Source organism: Rhinopithecus roxellana, chromosome 4, assembly GCF_007565055.1.
Source record: "Rhinopithecus roxellana isolate Shanxi Qingling chromosome 4, ASM756505v1, whole genome shotgun sequence".
Lineage (NCBI taxonomy): Eukaryota > Metazoa > Chordata > Mammalia > Primates > Cercopithecidae > Rhinopithecus > Rhinopithecus roxellana.
The window spans coordinates 170,047,514-170,071,083 of record NC_044552.1 but is presented as its reverse complement, the minus strand read 5'-3'; the positions used below and the strand labels follow the sequence as shown (position 1 = coordinate 170,071,083).

Sequence of the window (23,570 nt, the reverse complement as noted above, 5' to 3'; positions counted from 1 at the left end):
CCTCTTGCTGCTTTCCACAGTATTTTTGGGAAAGAAGTCACTGTGTGTAGCCCACAATTAAGAAGAAAGGAGTTATTTTCTACCTCCTTGAGGATATTGTATCTACATAAATTATTTGGAATTCTTCTGCACAGGAGATTTATCTCTTCTTCTCATTTATTTATGTATTCAATTATTTATTCATAATTATATGAACTCATGGTGGATATTACATTTTATACTTTGGATTATAATCCAACAGTACTTTATTATGCTCTGCAAATTGTTCCAGACTGGGTCATCAGTAGCTCTTTCAGTTGGCTCCTGTAGTATTTTTCCTGTTAATGCATTGCATTATGTATCACCACTCAATATTTCAGCCTTGACATCTAGCATATAGCTCTATCTGGGTAATACAGTTAAGAAAAACTTATTCAAGTACAATGAAAGACATAGAGTATTATGAAGCAGGTGTAATGGACATTGTGGTGTGCCACCAGATGCCCCCTTCAGGACTGAACTATTCATTTCCCCAGCTGATTATCAGTGGCTGATGGCCCTCAACTGAAACCTTCCAATTACGAGTTTATGCAGGGCATAAAGAACCTGCACTGAGCCCTCATTTGGACTGATTCTGAGAGCACATCCCAGCTGCTGAGTTCCCCATGGAATCAGCTTTCCCCGCTACCCAGGAATGTTTCCTGTATACACAAACAACACTAGGTAACCTCAAGTAAGGGAGATACGGTGAAAATCAGTATATTGAACACAAGCAACTAGAAAGAAATTGGCTACAGAGAGGAGAGAATTTAAATTGTGAAAAATGTAGTGAGTCAGGTCAGGATAGGTTATAAGGAATCCTGAAAGCCAGGCAAAAGGTTTAAGATTGAATTAGTAGCAATAAGTCTAACTGGGGGTGCAGTCCAATAAAGTATGATGTAGCCGTATGAATAAATAGTATCTAGCTATAAGAAACCAGAAATTGTAGCTAACATTTAGTCTGGCTATTAATGCACAGGACATACTTTGTATACACTATGTCATTAAATCTTTGTTACAACTATTAAGATCTCAATTTTGCAAATGACAAAACTGAAGCTCAAAAATATTCACTAACTTACCCAAGATCACATAGCTAAGAAGCCACTAGAGAGATTCAGACTTTGCTCTGTATTACTCTTTAAGTAATGCTATTCTACTCACCAAGTCTTAAAGAATATGTAATCATAAGACATGGCAAATGTTTCATAAATGTTAAATGAAAGAACTGGATACACTCGATAGACAATAGAATCACAATTTTGTTTTTTAAAAGTATGTATGTTAATCCCATACATAACAAAATGTAAATGTTTTCTGTAAGATGATATACAATTAAAATATTGTATGATTTTAATTAACTTATTTTCTGCATTTTATATACTTTATAAATTAAATCATGTTCTTTCTAATCAGAGAGAAATTAATGATATTTTATAAAAAGAAGTTTCTTTATCAGTAAATGAGGGATCACCATGAAAGTGTCTATGTTACGTCAAGAAAGGATGTAGAACAATTAGCTGTCTGCAAGACTGAAGAAAAATGAATGAAGGCTATTTGGGGTAATAAGTCAAGTGTTTTAGTTTGCGACTAAAAGTTGATAAATGTGAAAGATATCAACATAATTTATGCCAGGGTTGATTGTTGATTTGGGTAGGGAGAAAAAAGAGTCAAATATACCCCAGGAATTATCCAGAAAAGGAATAATTGGCAAGAAAAGTTGGAAGGAACATGATGAGTTCAAAGTAAGGCATTCAGATATTCAGTGAGTGTAATTCAACCAAGAAGAGCTTACCCAATAGGCAGCTGGGAAACAATATTAACAGTAAATACAATCAATTGATCAAATCCAGTAAATACAATCAAAAACAGTAAATACAATCAATTGACAAAAATCAGGGAGTAACTTAAGAAGTGATACATTTTAACTCATGAATTTAGACAAGCCAACAAAAGTGTACAAGTTAATTATAGAAAGAGAAGAGCAGAGTGCTAGGACTAAAACTCACAGAAGTTAAAATTTGGTGAGACGAATGTTAACCAGAGTTTAGAAAATTTACATTTTCCTTTGAATTGCATAGGTGTTATCAGGTAAAGAAAAACAACTCTCAATGTGATATAATTTTTGTTTGAAAGTTATCACCTCATATTAAGAAGGATCTTTCAGTGTGTTCATTTATTCATTCATCCATTCATATATTAAAAAACAATATTTACTGAGTGCTTCCTTTGTATGAGAACTTGTACAAGTTGTGATAAAATGTGGTTGTTTGCATCCCTTGGCCACATAGGGCTAGCAATAAATAGCAAAATATTAACACAAATAGGTCACAAAAAAAACATTCTGCTTCATCTGTCTAGAACACACATTTCCTTTTGCTCTTCCTAGAAGGGTGTGAGCCATTTTTAATGGCCCAACTCAAATGCTGCCTCTTCTCTGAAAGCTGTAGGAATTGTTCCAGATTGGTACTAATCATAATCTCTGCCCCCAAATCATTCTTTTCATGACTCTCTGATGCTTTCTGTTACAGTCATGTGTGATAGTCTTCCCCAGAGCCTGTGAACATCTTGAATGGCAATATTTTATTCAATTATCTGTAGGATTCAGGACAACATATTTTAGGTATTCAATAAGTGATCATTGAATGGAAATTCATAAATCTTTACTCATATTAGCAAAAGGTATATAATAACTTTAAAGAATGTTTGCAAATGTGTTTTACACTCATTTTTGCTCCATAAAGTTCAAAAAGGGTGAATTTATACAGTTGTGAAAATATGAACCACTCAAGTGTATTCATTAATAAGTATTCACAACAAAATTAGCATTATTCTATTCAACTTCTCTAATTTAGTTAATATTAATTTTTCATTTCATTGACCTCTAATCTATCTATCTATCATCTCTCTCTCTCTCTCTCTCTCTCTCTCTCTCTCTCTCTCTCTCTCTGTCTATCTATATTTTGAGATAGGATCTCGTTCTATCACCAGGCTGAAGTGCAGTAGTGCAATCCTGGCTCACTGCAGTCTTGACCTTCTGGGCTCAGGAGATCCTCCCATCTCAGCTTCCTGAGTAGCTGGAATTACAGCTGCATGCCACCGCACCTGACTAATTGTTGTATTTTTTGTAGAGATAGAGTTTGTCCATGTTGCCCAGGCTGATCTCAAACTTCTGGGCTCAAGCTAAGCACCTGCCTAGGCCTCCCAAAGTGCTGGGATTACAGGCGTGAGCCACTGAAGCTGACCAATCTAATCTGTTGTCTATTTCTTTCTTTCTCTATAATATATGCTTGATTTCTACAACTGTGACAGTATTTAAACTAACCTTGGCAATTGCTACATTTTCACAGCTTTCTTTAAAAAAGTTAATTAATTAATTAATTATTATTGTAAACAGAGTCTTGCCCTGTTGCCCAGACCGGAGTGCAGTGGCGCAATCTCAGCTCACTGCAGCCTCCACCTCTCAGCTTCAATTGATTCTCCTGCCTTGGCTTACCAAAGTCCTGGGATTAAAGGTGTGAGCCACCAAGCCTGGCCCTATAGTTTTTTGATTTACATAAAATTGCAAATAACCTGCTTTATACATTCATGGGCAAATCTTTTTATCTACCATGTGGTAGATACAATAGAGGAAACACAGACCCAGTTTTGTGGAATGGAGGGTTAGAACTAGACTAGTTGATTTAAAAACCATAAACATTTTTAATAGGCAAGGTAAAAATCAGGTTTTCTTAATTAAAAAGGTAACATCGCATTGCGCAACTGCTTTTACATAGTAGTTTGGAAAAGTTGACTCAAAGTCTTAAAAATGTTGACAAACTTTAACCCAGTAATTCCACCGTGAAACTCCTTTCACCCTTTAAGTCCCCAGAATAAATCTCTTTTTACTTTGCTACCGTTAGGAGGAAAAGGAGATAAAGGGATTTTGACATTTAAAAAACAACTGTTCTGTGTGATCAACCTTAGTAGACACTTTGCATTTTAGTTCATTTAATCATTGTAATTAATCTATCACATAGTGGACCTTTTGCAAAGCTTAAAGATAGTGAGATGCATCCCTAAGGTGACACAGGTAATAAGTCCCAGAGCTGCGATTCAAACTCAGCTCTGTTCAACTCTAAAGCCCACAATTAATCCACTACATATCATGATGCCTCACAATATTCTTGGACTTTTGACCTGGCTTGTATATATATATTTTTTCCTCTATATAACTTTTCTCTTATGATTAAATGACTGTTCCTTGATACTGCTTTATATCTCAAATTCTAAGAAATATGAATTTTTTGAAGAATTGACTCAAAAGCAGTTCATAGACTTATTCATTACCTCTGAGTTTTCTTTTAAGGATTTCCTCTTCTTTTACATCTCATATCAAAGTTAATATGTCTTCACATCTGACACTGGAGAGAAACAAGGGTGCTAATATGCCCCCTGAATTTTTGTTTCATGTTCAAAGGATGTGGATGGATACAAAGAAACTTGATTAAAAAGGTTTCCTGCTATGGACTATAGCCCAAAGTATAAAATAAGCAACCCTTGTTACCCAAATGATGTTGTAATCTTCAATCTCTTGCATTCTTTCATCATACCATTATAATTTACAAACATGTTTTGCTATGGATTTTGATTAAGTTGCCCTCATGAAATAATTTAGTACTTACAATATATTGCCATGTTTGAGAACATGGATTCTGAAGACAGACTTACTGATTATAAATCTTTATTTCGTACATTTGGCCAACTTAACCTTTCTGGAACAGCCTAGGCTTCCCTATAAGTAAAAATATCTATAATAATATCTATAATAACAGTATTTATCACATAGAGCTGTTAGGAGGTTTAAATGACACCCTGAATTCTTGTCACATAGAACAATGCCCGGCACTACTGTGTTTAATATGTTTTAGATTTATTAATACTCTTACATAGGAAAGATAAATGGATTGCTCCTGCCAATGATATATATGATAGAAACAGTAAAAAAAAAAAAAAACAAAAAACAAAAACAAAAAAAAAAAAACTCTTAAGAGTAGTTTTAAATATGGTGTCTTAGAAAAAAACTTATCATTGTTCTATTACTATTCTTGTAATAATACCTTAAAAGTAACTTGAATGATCTTCGACACATTTGTGTGTTTATATGCATGCGTGTAAAATATCTGGGTGCAAAACGTGAGGGAAATTTTCAAGTTTTTAAGTATTTTTCAAAAATAATGTAGATCCTACAGAGAGTACAGATCTCAAAGCCAACAAAGAGGCTTCCCCTTTGTATACAGAACAAAGCCCTGCCTCCGCACCCTTTGAATCAGTAGGCAAACAGTTACAGCCCAAGGCCAGAGGTACTGAATAAAAAAGTAGTGGGAGGGAAAGAGCTGGCCAACATTATTTCTCAAATCTGACAAGGCACATTTCTCTACTCCACACTTTAGCCTTTGATGCAACTGTGCATTACTTCAATATACTGATGATGCTATGGCTTGATCTTTAAAATATGTGCCTGGATCTTAAGAAGAACCCATTGCTCAACACTGGCAGAACGCAGCCTTCCTTACAAGAGCTGACTAGTCTCAACTTTTTGTCAACTTTCCTAAAGAGTAAATTACGTGCTGTGTTAAATATTAAAAGTAAAATAAGACGTGGTCCTCGTGAATTGTTATGTTCTGATCTTTCTACATAGAAAGAAAATTCAAAGCATATCTCAAGTATCAGTGGCAAATTCTTTTATCGATATTGAATTAAATACTCTGACATTCAGGCCTACATGACCAAAGTAAGAATTTGCTTGGTGGTTTTCCTCAAACATAAATGTTTGCTCTGGCTTAATAATGCTAATTGGAAAGTTACATATTTCATGCAGCATAAAAAATTACTTTGCATTGACCCAGAAAACTCACCTTGCAAATAAGCCTGAAGAAGAAAGAAACTGAAATCAAAGTACTTGAAACGAGAACTCTAGCTGCCAGAACTACCTGCCCTGCCCCAAGTTCATGTTTAATTAAATTTACATCAATAACTCCATAAATCACTTGTATTTTCAGAGAACTTAAGTTATCTTCTCTAATTCTAAGGTCAAATACTTACTAACAACCCTCATGCCTCTGGGGGACATTTGCCCTCTGCCTGACTGTACTGCTTCTCCAGTGGGGGTGAGCCCCCACTACTGCAAAACTCCTTGGGGGATGAAGCACCACTAGAGCACTGGTTGCTCAGCAACAACCCCTTGTGACTGATCCATGGGGACTGATAATCAACAGGGGCTGCGTCTGACCTACCTGTTCCCAGGGCACCCCTGCTCACTGTCTCTCAAGAGGGCCAGGTTAACAAGGGATCAGGGGCCCTAAGTGACTAGTTACATAATCTATACACACACTTTTCATAATGTTCCCTAATGATAGTTAAATCAAAATCAGAGCAGAGCTAGTTCCTAGCTAGAGGGTACCCTTGAATGTATCCTTCATTTAAACTCTATCCTTGAAGCTTTAGAGTAGCTGTCAGAAAAACTAAAGCATTAGAACTAAAATCTTTGGCAAAAAAAAAGTCTAAGTATTTACAAAAAAAAAAATGAAGAAGTCTGTTCCTTTTAAATTACGACTTTGCAAGCTTCCGTAATTTCATAGAATTTTGCTATTTACTGAGTTTCTGTTAACACACAAAAAAATGGGGAAAACATAATTTAAGAGATAAATCACATGATTCTTATGGCAAAGTTATTGCTAAAATATTTGAACACATAACTCATGTTTAAGTATAGAAATTTCTATGAAGGGCCTTCAATTATCTACAGCTAAACCCACATTTTATGTCTTTGGTCTTAACTTCTCCTTAGTTCCACACACCCTAACTCAAACTCAACAAATCTAAATTAGTCATACTTCTTCAATCCACATGTGACTTACTTCTTAGAAGGCAACCACCCCGTCAGTCCATCTAAAAATTTACCCACTCAGAACTTGAGTCCAGCCCTCCCCGTATTTCCTCTAATGTCCCTTACTTCTCTGTAATGGAGGAAGAGACATGTGCTCTGAAGGACATGGGCTTTCAGCCAGTACACCACTGTACAAGTAAGATTCCACTTTTTCCTGTAATTTGAAACCTTCAATCAAGTCCAACCTATTCAGCATGATAGGCAAAGCACTTCTAAATCTATTTCCTATCAAACTTCCAGCTACATCTCCTGTCACTGTCCCTTAGTGTACACATTCTATTATGTTGAATTAACTCTAGTTCCCTAAACATATGCTGCACTTTAAGTCTCTTTCCTCTTCCTAGAACACTTTCCCCTTTATCTGGCAAACTAGTGGTTATCTTTCAAGATCTAACAATAACATCATCTCTACAGAGAAACCATTCCTGATTTTAGGATTACTTATAACCATCTCTGGATACGTCTATACTTGATTCATACGCTATGGTGACTTTCATCACATCGAGTGTGCAGTTATTTACCTATCCAACACTAATCCTGTGCTTTCGAAGGGCTATTCCCTTCTTCTGTTCAACTTGATCTCCTCAGATCTGGCATATTCCTTAGCATCAAGGAGGTATTTATACTATAATTTATTAAGATTAGGCAACAGTACTCCTAGGCAAAATTGTAAAATAAATGAAGTTTGGGCATCTCTCCATTTTTAATCTCATTAATCCCCCCAGAAGCCATTAACCTATAATATCAGAGATAGGTAGTAAAGTAATTAACCAAAAACTAAAGAAGTCAATCTCCTGACCTCTAAGCTGGTCTTCTTCCTCCTAAACTGTGATGAGTCATTATACGGTACATAAGCCAATGTCCCGCAGTGATCTAATCCATCCGGCAGTAGTAGGCTAAAATGACCAGATTGCTTGTACTCCTTTTATTATAATCATAATAACAAGAAACTCAAGGGAACTACATGGTCAGGTAAGCAAATCATCAAAAGGCAGTCTAGATCCGGTCTCAGGGAAGATAACTTTTCATTCAGATGAGCAAATCTTAAAGTAGTTTATGCAGAAATCCCTGGTGCAACTAAAGTAGGGAAAGTAATATAAAACAAACAAACAAAAAAAACATTTAGAGCTAAACAAAAAGCAAAAAAAAAAAGTTATTTCAATTTTTAAAAATCCTAATTCATAATTTACAAAGCAGCATTTACTCAACATCTGCCTCCCTCAACATACTAATTAAAAAACTAAATAGGAACATGACAAGACACAAAAGCCCATGAATGCAGCAGCTGGGCATAATGTCAAAAGCCATTCAACATCTTACCTCATCGCCTTAGGAGCTAGACATGTATAACCACGTTCATACCTTTTGTGGAACGTCTTGATTCTATGCATATGCTTATGCAACTATATTTTCAAATATTTTGATACTAGCAGTAAATGATTGCCTGAGTTAAACCAAGCAACACAAATTCTGATTAATGGAAAGTTGAGTTATTAGTCTGTGTTGAGAAACCAAGAGAGAATTCTTAGTCTATAATGAGCTTTCCATTTCTATATACTTCTGAGTCTGTGCTTCTTTAACTAGGTACTCTTGGGAATACATTTGAGAATTCCAAGAAACACACATGACCACATAGTAAGTGAGAAGTCAGGATGTTGGATGTATATAGGAAGGCACCAGATTTCAGACAGAAGAATGATGGGAGAAGATGACTGTATACCAAACACTAGAGTGTTCAATAATGGAGGGGTTTGTTCAGGTGGTAAACCCTCAGCATTGATGATAGAAATGATCAATGGTAGAGGATGGTACAGCCAGAGTGCTCAAAGGAGTGGGAGTGAGTATAAGAGGGTGGAAAAACACTGTACAGGTGGCATATGGGTGCATGAAGGGTATGTGCCCCCTCTACTACTCTGAGATTATAAAATAGAAAATAATAAACAGTCTCCAATAGAAAGGGCCTAAGGGGAAGTAAGATACCCAGGGGAGAGTCAAGCTTCAGGGCTAGGGGAAAAGGTGGAAGTTAATAACATCGATTAATTTACTATTATTGAACAGTTGTTCCAGGTAGCATGATGGAATGGTTTTGAAGGAAGAATACAAAGGAGACATTGGGTCAGGGGAAGGTAGCAAGACATATAATAAAGTTTCAACACAAAGAGAAAAAATGAGCAGATGAATGATAAAATCAGACATTTGAAACATTTGAAAATTAGCTGTTTTTCAGGACCAACAAAATTATATGTTCCCAAACTGGTAGTGTGGTAATTTAGAAAAGCTGGATGCCATGATAGGGTTATAGGAAAATTTCTTTTCCTTCTAGGGCTCAGGTTGTGAGTGGCAGATGTAGATCAAGGTAGCTTGGGGGAGCAGTCAGAGAGTCTGCAGTCACTTCTGTGGAACTTCTAATGGTGGTACAGCTATGAGAAAGGTGGATTTCAAGGCAGGTGCGGGGTGAGAAGGCACAGGATGCTATTTCAAATCAATGGGGAGGGAACCCATTATAGGACAAATAGCTGTAAAACAAGGCTGGCCATTAAATAATAATAATAATAATAATAAGGTAAGATCCCCACTTTATTTCTCACTAAAATAACTGCCAAAGGATTAAAATTTAAAATAGAAACAAAAGATGCAAAAAGTACTATAAGCAAATGTAGGCAAATACTTTTACAAGTGGAAAGGCCATCTTAAACTTCACAAACTATGTGAGAATAAATTGATAACTTTGATATCCTTAAAAAATTAAGTATCCTACAAAGCAGTGCACCCTAAATCATTAATGGTAAAAAGAAAACATTTAAAATTTGCAAAATAGACATACAAAAAGTTAATATATTTATAAATAAAAAGCTCTTGCAAACAGATTGAAACAATAGGCAAAGAATATAAAATAACAGTTCATAAAAATAACCAATAATATTCCACCTCACTACCAATCAAAAAGATATAAATATAACTATCTTTTCCCACTGATTTCTAAATTTCAAATTTTTGAAACTGTATTAGTATGTTAGTAAAAGTATTATTTTGAATGTAAACTGCACAGGCTTTCTGTAGATATTTTGTAAAATATATCAATGCTCTTTAAAAATCAACATCTTCTGATGCAGCAATTCTATATCTAGAAATTTATTCAAAGGAATTAATCAAATTGGTGTTTATAATGTATCAAAATTATGAACAGAGTTATCTACTATGCTACTGCTTATAAAACTGAATTTGGTAACTTTCTGTGCAGTCACCAGAAAATTAGTTAATGGAGCCATGAAAAAACTGTCATTTTTTTACAATGGAAATATATACTAAGATGATTTATTAAGTGGGAAACAGGGAATATGATATGATAATTTTTTGTTTTTTAAAAAAGTTATGTATATGCCAAGAATAATTTTATAGTGATTACTTCTAGTTGGTGGACAAATCAAATATAGGTAGACCTTATTTTTTTCTTAAAACTATTCTGAAATTTCCGGTTTTCATTGCAACGTATATTATCTCTAAAACATTATTTAAAAGTGTTAAAGTTTAGGACTTGGTAGTATTTTAACTGGAAAACATTACTTGCCCAGAAAGTAACATGTGGAATAATTCATTACTATGTAATGATAAAGAGTTGACAAAGGGAAGAGATTGAAAGAAAAAGATATTGGAGGATATTTTCACGTCTGTGATTCTGGGTGAGGAATTTATAATAGTAAGCACATACTGCCCTTGAAAAAGTTGAATTCTACATTTAAATACTGCTAATAGCTAAAGCGATGAATTTTAATCATGTGTGTATATTTCAAACCTTTTATTTTGTTTTCTCATTTCTGAGTTAAATCAATTATTACCACAGGGTGTAGTGAAATTACAATGTAGTCTTTCAGCAAACTAGAAAGTGTTTCATATCCTTATGATATGAATTTTTTTTTTTTTTTTTTTTTTTTTTTTTGAGACGGAGTCTCGCTCTGTCCCTCAGGCTGGAGTGCAGTGGCGCAATCTCAGCTCACTGCAAGCTCCGCCTCCCGGGTTCACGCCATTCTCCTGACTCAGCCTCCCAAGTAGCTGGGACTGCAGGCACCCGCCACCACACCCGGCTAATTTTTTTTTTTTTTTTTTTTTTTTTAGTAGAGACGGGATTTCACCGTAGTCTCTATCTCCTGACTTTGTGATCCGCCCACCTCAGCCTCCCAAAGTGCTGGGATTACAGGCGTGAGCCACCACGTCAGGCCATGATCTGAAATTTTATCTAACCAAAAACTGTTTCATTGGATACTATACATTCTTTTAAGAAATGTTATTTTCTTTAATTTGCTGTTTCTACTCATTTTTACACTGGCAATAGTAACTTTAAGAGGAAGAAATGTAGGATACAAACTGTACACCATCGTTTCATTCATGTAAAAAATATCTGTACTAATGTACAAAGACTGGAAGATACCCAATATTAAAACAATTATGAGTGAATGTGAGAATTAAAATTTAAAAAAAATATTGGCCAAGAGCAGTGGCTCACGCCTGTAATCCCAGGACTTTGGGAGGCCAAAGTGGGCAAATCACGAGGTCAGGAGATCGAGACCATCCTAGTTAATGCTGTGAAACCCCGTCTGTACCAAAAAAATACAAAAAAAAATAGCCAGGAGTGGTGGCGGACGCCTGTAGTCCTAGCTACTGGGGAGGCTGAGGCAGGAGAATTTTGTGATGAACCCGGGAGGTGGAACTTGAGGTGAGCCGAGATCGCACCACTGCACTCCAGCCTGGGTGACAGAGCGAGACTCTGTCTCAAAAAAATTAAATTAAATTAAATTAAAAAATAAAAAATAAAAATAAAAAACTTGATGTACTTAATAAAGTAAATCTTTTTAACAGTCCTTACATAAAATAATTCTAGATGTCCTTAAACATAACCTAAACTTTTTTCATCAAACTTAATTTATATTTCAGATGAGTCATATTAAGACAAAAACCTACAAAAAGAAAAGAAATCAATTGACAATTAAGACCAATAATAATTATTGAAAGAAAATATGAAAAGTTCTCATTAAGTTGGGATAAATTAAAATACCTTTTTAAAGAGTTGGTAAAAATAAGTATCTATGAGTAAAAATAATGCTTTGTTTCCTCCAGTACTTCATGGAATACTGAAAGCTTTATTTTTCCTTTCAAAGCATTCAAACCTGGAACCCAGAATAGGAACTTCTCAGAGTTGAAACAAACTATGATGGGTTTTACTTGAAGCTTAATATTCTTTGGCAAAAGTCCACAAACATCTCAGGTTTCTGACCCAGATCCACCATGCCAGAAAAGTATTCCTCACTTCCCCTAAAAACTTTCTCCACCACTCCCCGAGGGAAATGAATAAAAACTGTTTCCCTCAACCCTCTATTTCCACATGGTTGAATTCGTAAGGTAAAACTAAATGAAAAACCTGAAATGACCTATTTTATTTCAGATATGTAGGACTTTGACCACAGTAGGTAATACATACTGTAGATGCAATACCCATTAACCTGTTGCCTCTTTGCAGCCATATTTACAAGCGATACTGAGGATGAGACTTGAGTGTGTGCTCAGCCAGTGGCTAAGAAGGTCCAATAAAAGTGAGTTAGCTGGCCATTTTTACTGAGCTCAAATTAGAAGGGTAGAAAGGCTGTAGATTTAAGAAATAAGCATCAATCAAACATGGCTTTTCATCTCAGTTCTGCCACTTTCTATTAAACGACTTTGAATAGATACTCTCTTTGCCTACTCACCTTAAAAAATAGAGCAGTAACACCAACTTCACAGATTGGAGAATAAATAAAATTTGTGAAAATATGCTGCAAATTACTGTTTATTGATCAATCTGCCAGACTCCAAACCTAGGGATCTGGCAGATTGCTCAATAAACAGTAGTTACCTTTCTCTTAACATATACAGTTATTTCCATAGAAAGGAAAAATAACTACTCACCCTTAAAAACATCTCAAGCTGCCGGGCGCGGTGGCTCAAGCCTGTAATCCCAGCACTTTGGGAGGCCGAGACGGGCGGATCACGAGGTCAGGAGTTCGAGACTATCCTGGCTAACACGGTGAAACCCCGTCTCTACTAAAAAATACAAAAAGCTAGCCGGGAGAGGTGGCTGGCGCCTGTAGTCCCAGCTACTCGGGAGGCTGAGGCAGGAGAATGGCGTGAACCCGGGAGGCAGAGCTTGCAGTGAGCTGAGATCCGGCCACTGCAGTCCAGCCGGGCGACAGAGCGAGACTCCGTCTCAAAAAAAAACCAAAAACAAAAACAAAAACAAAAACAAAAACAAACAAACAAAAAAAAAAACATCTCAAGCTTCTATTACAGATTGGAAACATTGTATGTTCAAGATCTCCAGTTTTGTCCTTAACCCAATCCCCTTTATTGGAAAGCAACTCCATGAATTATCTTTTCTATACTTACAGCCTCTCCCACACTAATGACTCCTAAAGAGAGGACAAAGGCTTTACTTTAAATAATAAACAAAAATTAATCGGACACTGTGTCGTGATCCCCTGCATACCCAAATTTCTCCTCCATCTTTCACCTATAATCCTGTGATGACTACTGGACACTGACTAATCTTATCTCCTTACTTTTCATTCTCTTCTCATGCAGCACAGTCTGGCTTCAACCTTCCAATCCTAAAGCCAATACTCTTACTTTCTACTTGTCAAAACAAAAGTCCCTTCAACCCTTCTGCTATTATGCCTTCTAATGACTATGACTTGTTGATCATGCCACACATTTTGAAGCTTTGCATACCCTTGTCGCTATGACAATACTCTTTCCTGCTTCTCCTCTTGGGCTCGGACTGGAACTCATTTCCCAGGATTCAATTTTCTCCCATTTTCCTTCTGATTCCATGTGCTTCCCATAGGAGATCTCGTCATTATATTTACCCACTGCATGCCAATGTCAACTCAGTCTGCATCTTCTGAGCTTGTTATACAACAACTTATTGGATATCTTTATCCTTGATGTTATCTTTTACTCATACCCACTGTATTAGTTTGATAGAGCTGCTGTAACAAATTACCACAAACTGAGTGACTTACAACAGAAATGTATTTTCACACAGTTCAGAATGGCAGCAATCCAATCAACTGTCAGTAGGGTTGGTTTGTTTTTGTGGAATCAGAGGGAAAATCTGTTTTATGCCTCTCTCTTAGCTTCTAGTGGTTGCCAGCAAACCTTGGCATCCCTTGGTTTACAGTTGCATAACTTCAATCTCTCTCAGCATTGTCATGTTGTCTACCCTCTATGTGTCTTTCTCTTTGTGTGTCTCTTGCCTCCTCTTAAAAGGAAAACAGTCATATTGGGTTAAAAGCCTGCCTTGCTCAAGCATGACCTCATCCTAACTAATTGCATATGTAGTGATCCTATTTCCAAATAAGGTCACATCCTGAGAGTCTAGGAAGGACATGAATTTTGGGGAGACATTATCCAACTCAGTGCACCCATGAAGTCTGCCCCATTCCTAAATCTGCATGTTTGTAAATTATGCCAACTCTCACTTCAAGCCAAGAATCTGAGAAGCACTCTTCATTCTCATGTCTCCTTAACTTCATATCACAGCTCCTATCAAACCAAATTATTTTCATCTCCTAATATTTCTAGAATCTGAATACTTTTCCTCATCCCTAATTCTGCTGCCCTGACTCATTCAGCATCTCTTGCTTTGCCTACTACAGCAGTCCTTCCAATAGCCTTCGAATGAAACCTTCTCAGGATTACAACAGTATATACACATGCACAGTTTCATAGCATGTTAGAAAGACATACACGGCATGCTAGAAAGACATATTTTAAAAATATTTTTTTCTTTTCACTACTGTGAAAAGTTCTGCTACTTCACTGCAATACACAGAATTATCATAGACACCCTTCTTCAAGGATGATGGAACTGAAAGGCAGAGTAGTTTCTGTGGAAGTCCCAGCCTTTATAAATTTTGGCTTGGTAGACTTTTTGCAAACCCTTGGAGTGTGACAAAATCCACCATACCTATAATCTGGCTTGTTATTAGATTTCAAGGCCTTTTGGGAAAAGTCAGAAAAGTAGGGCTTATTTCAGCATTTTAAGATTTGATATTATACCTGCCTCCAGAAGCTCCATGATAGAGGTATTTATTCTCATTTTAAAATATAAACAAATATAATAAACTAATGTAATACACTAATGTAATTGCATGACTTGTAAGCCCTCTTTACACACACATGCACATACACATACACACCCACTGATTTTAAGATTTTATGATTTTAAGAATTTTAAGAATCGTGTTTTCTTCTTCTGAGATGTATTAGCTCAATGCATAAAATTTAATCTAGATGTAAATTATTTTGTGACCATTAAATTACAATCATACTTGAGAAGGCTACCTAATTATTTCCCATCTTCTGTGGCTTTATTCCTGTAGCTATCACACTGGACCTCAGTTCCCCCTTAATTTATTCAAAAAAGAAAAAAAAAATGAAAGCCTACAGTTAATCATGCTTACTTCCACAACCCCATGGGGATGAGAATACTTTCAACAGCATAACAGATGAGAGTGCTTAGAAGAAAGCAGGGACTGCAGGAAGGGAGTCCGGGAGGTACAGGAAGGCAACCAGCTCCATTCATATTGCCTGTTGATGCTTCTGTTGCTGCGTCTTCAATTACATTAAAACTGTCTTGGCTGTAGACCACATTACCTTAAAGCATCTCCATTTCCTTGGCCCTCTTTCCAATATGAGAAATCCTATTTCTAATAGATCCAGGATTCTAGGTGAGAGTACCTCTTCCTGTTCAGGAAATTATGCAAATTTGGATTGTTTCATTTTCATCTAAATGTCTCTGAACTTTCTCTCCAACCAAACACCCAACTCTTGGGCAATATCACATTTTTCCAACTAGGAGTGACTGAAGGACACATATCCTCTCTGCTCTGGGCATATGATACTGCTATTTGCCATTTGTCAGCTAGAATAAAAAGTGTATCTTACTTCAGTAAAAAGTAGAATATCCATTTGATTTCTCAAAATCAGCTGCCTTTTTTTTTTTTTTTTTGACAGAGTCTTGCTCTGTCACCAGGTTGGAGTGCAATGGTGCAATCTCGGCTCACTGCAACCTCTGCCTCCTGAGTTCAGGCGATTCTCCTGACTCAGCTTCTCGAGTAGCTGGGACTACAGGTGTGCACCACCACAGCCAACCATTTTTTTTATTTTTAGAGAGACAGAGTTTCACCATGTTGGCCAGAATGGTCTCTATCTCTTGACCTTGTGATCTGCCCACCTCAGCCTCCCAAAGTGCTGGGATTACAGACTTGAGCCACCAAGCTTGACCAAAATCAGTTGTACTTCTAATAAAAATAAAAAATAATAACCACCTTTGATTTTATAGAGATGTTCAAGTGCTTAACCTAGATTCTTTCCATGTAATGTCACTACCCGGTAATGACTTTTTAAAAGTAATATAACATATGAAAATGTCTGAAACCAACAGGATTTAGAGGAACATGTACTAATGGGGAAAGTTTTAAAACAGGAAAACTAGAACCCTGGCCTAATATGTGATTTTAGTATATGTAAATCACTTATTCTTGCGCCTTAGATCCCTATATCTACTAATAGAATATGCTTAACTATTATTTAAAATAATTATATAGAATCATGATTAATAATGCTTATCAAAAGATATATAGTTTATTTTTGATGTTGAGAAAAGAATAATTTTGTTTTTTCTAACTCAATGAAAATTTTGCACTGAAGAAATGTAAAACCACTGAATTTACTGTTAAGTCATTCAGAGCTGGCTGAGTCTCAACACTTAAAACACAATTTTCAAACTGCATTCTTTCTCATTTTCAATGGACATTGATGAAAATGTAGTCTTGATTAAGCCTGATTCATGCTCATTTAGCATTAAAAAATATTAGACAAAAAATAATTCATTTCTGAGAAATATTGCGACAATTTTTTCAAACGTGTTTGCTGCACTTCAGCTCTAAATTTGAAGAGAAGCAATGTTTCCTCTCCCAAGCCTCTCTCTACATACATATAACATCATATATGATTCAGTAAGAAACATTTATTTTTCCAGAATTTTTTGCATTTTATATATATATAACTTCTACAAAAATTACTCTATAGTATTCTTTAAAAGTTAGACACAAGTTTGTCATACAACCCATCGATTTCACTGCTAAACATCTACCCAAGAGAAATGAAAATGGGTACTCACAAACACTTGAATGCAAATGTTCTCAGCAGCGTGACTCATAATATTCCCACATTGGAAACAACCCAAATGTCCATCCACTAGTAAACTGACAAAATGTGGTATATCCATACAATGGAAAACTATTCAGCAATAAGAAGAAATGAAATACTGATACATGCCACAACATAGTTGAACCCCAAAAACATTATGCTAAGTAAGAGAAGCCATAAACAAAAGAGCATATAGTATATATTTCCATTTATATAAAATGTTCAGAAAAGGCAAATCTATAGAGACTGAAAGTAGACTAATGGTTGCCTGGGGATGGGAGTGGGAACAAAGACATAATGGATGTAAGGAATCTTACCAAGTGAGTAAACTGTTCTAAAACCAGATATGATAATGGTTTTACAATTTTGGAATGTTCTAAAACCAGATATGGTAATTGTTTTACAACTTTTAGAAAATTTACAAATTTTCCAAAACTCACTGAAATATAATTTCTAAATATTATTCACCCTTAAAGGGTGAACTTTATAATATGTAAATTTTATCTCAATAAAGTTGTAAAAAGATGCTATAATGCGAACTGCATAAGAATTTAAATAATTGTAAGCACTGTGAGGAAAATTAAATTGATCCATCATTGATCTAAACAATATGTCTACAATCGACTAAAAAGGAGGAAAAACTCTTTAACAAAAATGAAATTTGACACATTTAAAAATATTCTGCATAATGTGGTCCATTAGTCTTTGATATTTTATTGAAGAAAGTTGTGGTAAAGATAAGATTGAAAAGTCCATTACTAAAAACGTTTTCCAAAAGATTTCCTTTCCAAAACTATACTTTCCTTCAAAACCGAATTCTTTTAACTTCCAAAACTCCTTTTTTAGCAAATGATCTCTGAGATGGTGTCACTAGGGGGGCATTGACCAGCACCTGGCACACTAATAGGAAACAAGGTTTATAAACTGCTGGTTTAACCAACCTTGATCCATAACTTACCCCATTTTCTGTGAGCATTATGCTCATCAGTTCTCATTTTAATAATCCGAATGTTGACCTTTCTAAATATTAAATCCCAGGAGGATTTTTCTTTTTTGAATGTGTGGCAATGTCAGTAAGAAAGAAGGCATCTTGTGAAGAGATAAAGTGGACGGATGAATTTTGACATCTATCTGTACATGAAGAGAAATGAAATACTCTCAGTACTTCTAATCAAATACCTTTCAGTATGCAAACCATTGACAAAAGAGTTTTGCTTTTTAATTTTTTTTCTAGGTGAGCGTTTAAGTGGTCATCCGCCTCAGATCTCCACTTTCCAGTCCTGCACAGACTCCGGCAAATAACACTACCACCTGCAGGGTGTTTTGTTGTTTGTTTGTTGTTTGTTTTAGTGCCTCCCACATGCCTAGCTCACGCATGCACTTTTCCAAAGGATCTGAGTTCCCTTGGTTGCGTTCCCCGGGGGAGCTCTACCAAGACCGGTCTGACCCGGCCCTCTCAGCTCCCTCGGAAGGGACTTGCTGCAAGGCAGGGTCATTTGCCTCCGGATGGCACCTTCAGGAATTTCCCCAAGGGGCTGAGCAACACTAGCATCAGCACCAGCCGGGACCCAGGCCCTCCGCTCCCTCAGTCCCGCGACCACCTGGCACTCGTGTCCCTCCCCATGGCCTGCCGGGGTCCTAGGAGCAGGGAAAATCCAATAGCTACGGGGGACCCTTGAGTTTACTAGGTTTACCCACCTCCATATTTTATCCACAGAATGGACGTAGGCCAGTGAGGTGAGGTGACTTGGCTAAAGCCACACAGCAGGACGTTGGCCGAGCGGGTTAGAACCCGGGTGTCTGCTAACCCCGCGGCCGCTCGCAACTACCTGGGGCTTGGGAAGCCCCGCCCAGGGAAAAGACTTAGCATTGCTGGCGCGAGAGGCGAAAGGCTCAGCGACTTGTGACAGGAGGTCATCAATGACTTCCAGCAGGGCAGAGTGGGCAAAAGGCAGGTGACAGACCTCCCACGTCAAGCCTGTTGACGTGAGCGTCCTTTTCACTCTCTAAGTACCCTGGCTTGTGAATTAAACGATGGGGTCGGGTCGCCCAAGCAAAAGAGGCATCTGCTTTGAACTCCCCCTATACTTGTGCCGGCAGGGCAGAAAATGGGAAAGTTGCACTTACCACATCTTCCTGGGTCAGTCTCCCCCGACTCCCCAAGAACCTCCCCTCCCTCCTCGCACAGCGACACCCACTCACGCGCCCGCTCCACCAGGTACGTACCAGCCGCGAGCGCAGCTGCCCGCCCTGCCAGTGCCCTGGCGCTCGCGCTCGCCCAGCGCTCTGCGGCCCGGAGCTGCGACTCCGGATTCTAGCTCTCTGCAGCCTCTACGGTCCCGGGGATGCAGTCGCGTCTGAGCTACTGGGCTGGGGCGCAGCCAGGCGGTGGCAGCTACTAGGGGGCGGAGGGAGCGGCCGCCGCGTCCCGCCCCCAGGCTACTAGCGCTGCTCCCCAGGCGGTGTCCGGCTCTGCGTGCAAACTCGGTCACCGCGGCACTCCCCGGGGCACGTGCCACGGTGGCGCTTTACTGCTGGCAGCCTGGGGCGAGCTCTTTTTTCTACTTGCGCGTTAACCACCAACTAATTATCGGTGATCGTCACACAACCCGCGTCCTCACCGCTCGCCACTCCCAGTTCCCTTGGGCGATGGTGAGGTTCTGCTAAGATTTCTGTGACGTGACTGCGGGAATTTCAGTTCCCTTCCTGCTTTCTGACGTCGCATCGTGTTTTCTGTCCCGCCGGTTGTACGCGCCCCGAGCAGGGTTTGTGCTCCAGGTGCCATCAAGATTGCCCTTTGATCTAATGCTGGCTGTATGGAGAAGGCAGGAAGGTACACAGGCTTCTTATCTACGCCCAGAATCTGGGTCTTCGAGTTTTTTAACAGATCGGGAAGCAATATGCAATGGAAACAACTTTTTGTGCAATAAAAGCAGAAAATAATGTATATCAAGTTTCACTTTCAGGTTCTCACTAAGAAAAATAAAGTCGTTACTACTAAGGTCTCCTTGTGATTTTAAAAGCCATATTACATGGATGACAATGCTGCTGATAAAATTAATTTCTCTGCTTCTTGAGAAAGTGGTTTCTCACTGAAGTCTTAAAATCTCCTCTGGTTTCTCGAAACCCTTAATTAGTACTCAAAGTCTTCTCTAATCTCTAGTCTTTACTAATTTTTTCATTCATGCTATGCTCTGACTTGCCACCCAAAGCCTATGACATCTGCCAATGACTACTTCCAAATTCCCTTTTTAGGCAAAAGCCTAAATATGGAAACATGAAAATAGAATCAGACAAATATTTTATTCAGTGGGTGCTAATGGTAGTACAATTAAGCTCTTTAAATTATTCAGTATTCATACCTCCACAATATAGTAATAATTTTCTTTATTTTCAGATAGTAAACCGAGGTTCAGCAAGGTTAGATACTTTGAACAAGGCTAAATAGCTGAGAAGATTCCAAATCAGTTTTGAACTTAGGTCTTTCTGCTTTCAAGATTAATTGACTTCCTTAAATTATACTCTGTTAATAAAGCTTGTGATTTTTCTAAATTGTGATGTAGGCACATTTTGCTTTTTATTAGGTTAGTGCAAAAGTAATTGCAAAAAAGTACTTGCAAAAACTGCAGTTACTTCTGCCCCAGCCTAGTAAAAACATAGTTACTTGTGTGGTTACACAAGCATTAATCAAAGAGATTGAGAGTTATTTATATCATTAGTGTAACTTTAAAACTTATTATTTGGCATATTTCTAAGGCCTGTTATTATTGTATTATATAATAACATATACTTTTATTATCTAGGGCAAATTATTCTAATGTTTATTTATTTTAGAGATACTATGACAGAGAGTGATACTAAAATGTTTGAACTTATGATTTATGGTATCATGATTGGATTTTTATGATCTTGCAAGTGTATTTCCTATACTTGAAAAATTTGCTTTGTAAAATCTGTATTTTGGGATCAATGTGATAAAACCACTAGACCTCACTGCTAAGCTTTTAACCTACATATGAAATCATCAGAACCACTGGAATGTACGGCCCAGGAAGGCCACATCCTCAACACCTAGAGAAATACCTTCACAAAGTAGGTACTTCACAGGCAGTTTTGAAATGAATAAATATTAACCTTGTTTCCACACTTAAGACCAAATAATGACTTATAAGAATACTATTTATAGAATGCTTTTGTCTATTTAGATTTAAAAATTTTGATGGCCTCTCATTTCTACTAGGTAAGTAAGGAGAACATGTGGAAGGTTTGCAGTTGTTGCTTTTGGGAATGCTAGACAGAACCTGACCATAAGTGCAAAGAGGAGTTTTTGAGTCCAAGAATTGGTGGTAGCAGTAATTCCACACAATCATGTGAATTTGTGTCAAATACATGATTTTAAATGCAGAACGTTTAATGCAGCTTTGGAATTGTGCCAAGTGAAGTGATGAAAAGACAAGGAGCAAGCTTGGGTACTATTTTTAAAAGAGTGTTTTAAGGTTAACCAGACTAAGTAGGAAAATAAGTGAGGACAAAGAAGGGAGAAGAAGGAGGAGTCCAAGGAGTCCAAGTACAAATCCACATCGAATGAGAGAGATAGGAAGATAAGTTGTAGTCAGGAAGTGGGATTGTTTTCTTTGAAGTTTTAGAAGTACTAAGATAGGTAGTTTATGGAGGAGGTAAGGGTGGGGTTGGCTAACATAGAGTGAAGATCAAGATATTAGGGACAAAGGTATTGAAGAAACTATATGGACATTGAAGCCACCAATAGTAATACCAGAAAAAAAAAAAAAGAGTGAATCTGATAACAAACACTTCCATGAATGTAGTGGACTGATCCAGAACTGAGAGGATGACTATGCAAAGTTGGGGCAGAAGGTGCATATCCAGGGAGGAAAAGCCTAAGTAGATCAAGGACTGGTGAAAGAGACAATTAAGACTTCAGAAGCAATACTGGGGGCTCTACAAGGATCCCAACACTGCCCCTGTGACCCTAGAATGTGAAATAATGAACAGTCTACATCAAAGGGACATCTAGGGGAAATTATTCTTAGAAGAAAGCATTTCCACTTAATGCCAGAAAATAGAGAAAGTATTGTGTGAATAGTTTATGAGGGTGGTGATATTTTTCAATATTAAATGAGGATTCTACAAGGTCAGAGTAGTTAAGAGGTGGGAGGTAGGGCTGGCTTCATGGGTCTACTACCTGTTCAGTTGAGCAGGGATCTACTTATTGTTTGTTTTTGAGACAGGGTCTGACTCTGTCACCCAGGCTGGAATGCAGTGGCCCAATCTCGACTCACTCCAGATCCAGCCCCTAGGCTCAAGCAATCTTCCCACCTTAGCCTCCACAGTAGCTGGGACTACAGGCACACATCACCACACCTGGCTAACTTTTGTGTTTTTTTGTAGAGAGAGAGTTTTTCTATGTTGGTCAGGCTGGCCTCGAACTCCTGGGCTCAAGCGATCCACCTGCCTTGGCCTTCCGCAGTGTTTGGATTACAGACATAAGCCACGTGCCTTGCTCAACATCTACTTTTAAGGAGGCCTCATGCAATGTTTACTACTCTCCTATCCCTGCCTTGAAATATTATATATATATACACACACACACACACACACACACACACACATATATATATATATATATATATATTTTTTTTTTTAACCAAGGGGACTTACATTTTCATCTTTCATTGAGCCCAGCAGATTATGTAACCAATGCTGTGTGGAAGAAAGGAGAAATTCTTGCATGGGTGAAACAAGAATCAGTATTTACCTTCTGGGGATTAAAGTTTGGGAAAGACTAAATGTAGAAGTTTGTATTTTGAGGGGAGACCAAGAGTGGCAGGGAGAAGGATGTGGCTGCAAGGTTTCAAGTGAGATCTAGTTTTCACGTCTCTTCAGGGCCCAGCTGGCTGACACCCGGGCAGAAGAAGTGGACAGTAGTTACCATCAGCCCAGTCCATGTTTTCATTTGCTAGTGGATTAGTTTTTTTAGGGCTGCCATTAAAAATTACCACAAATTTGCTGACCTATGCCAGAAGGAATTTATTCTCTTACAGTTCTGGAAGCCAGAAGTCTGAAGTCAAAGTGTTGGCAGGGTAACACTTCCTGTGAAGACTAGTGGGAGAATCCTCTTTTGTCTCTTCTAGCTTTTTTTTTTTAAAACAGAGTCTCACTTTGTCACCCAGGCTGGAGTGCAATGGCACGATCTCAGCTCACTGCAACCTCTGCCTCGTGGGTTCAAGCGATTCCCCTGCCTCAGCCTCCTGAGTAGCAGAGATTACAGGCATGTGCCACCACACCCAGCTAATTTTTGTATTAGAGACAGGATTTCACCATGTTGGCCAGACTGGTCTTGGACTCCTGACCTCAGGTGATC

The 23,570-nt window shown here is 37.7% G+C and overlaps 1 protein-coding gene across 6 annotated transcripts in view; it reads right to left on the bottom strand.

Moving 5' to 3' along the window:
- PKIB (cAMP-dependent protein kinase inhibitor beta) overlaps nucleotides 1-19,805 on the bottom strand; it is a 121,952-nt gene extending 102,147 nt beyond the window's left edge. For all 6 annotated transcript variants that reach the window (XM_030928395.1, XM_030928397.1, XM_030928396.1 and 3 more), the window contains exon 1: nucleotides 19,415-19,805. The gene's annotated coding sequence lies outside the window, so the exon portion shown is untranslated. The remainder of the gene's footprint in view (nucleotides 1-19,414) is intronic.
- Between the last annotated feature and the right edge of the window lie 3,765 nt (nucleotides 19,806-23,570).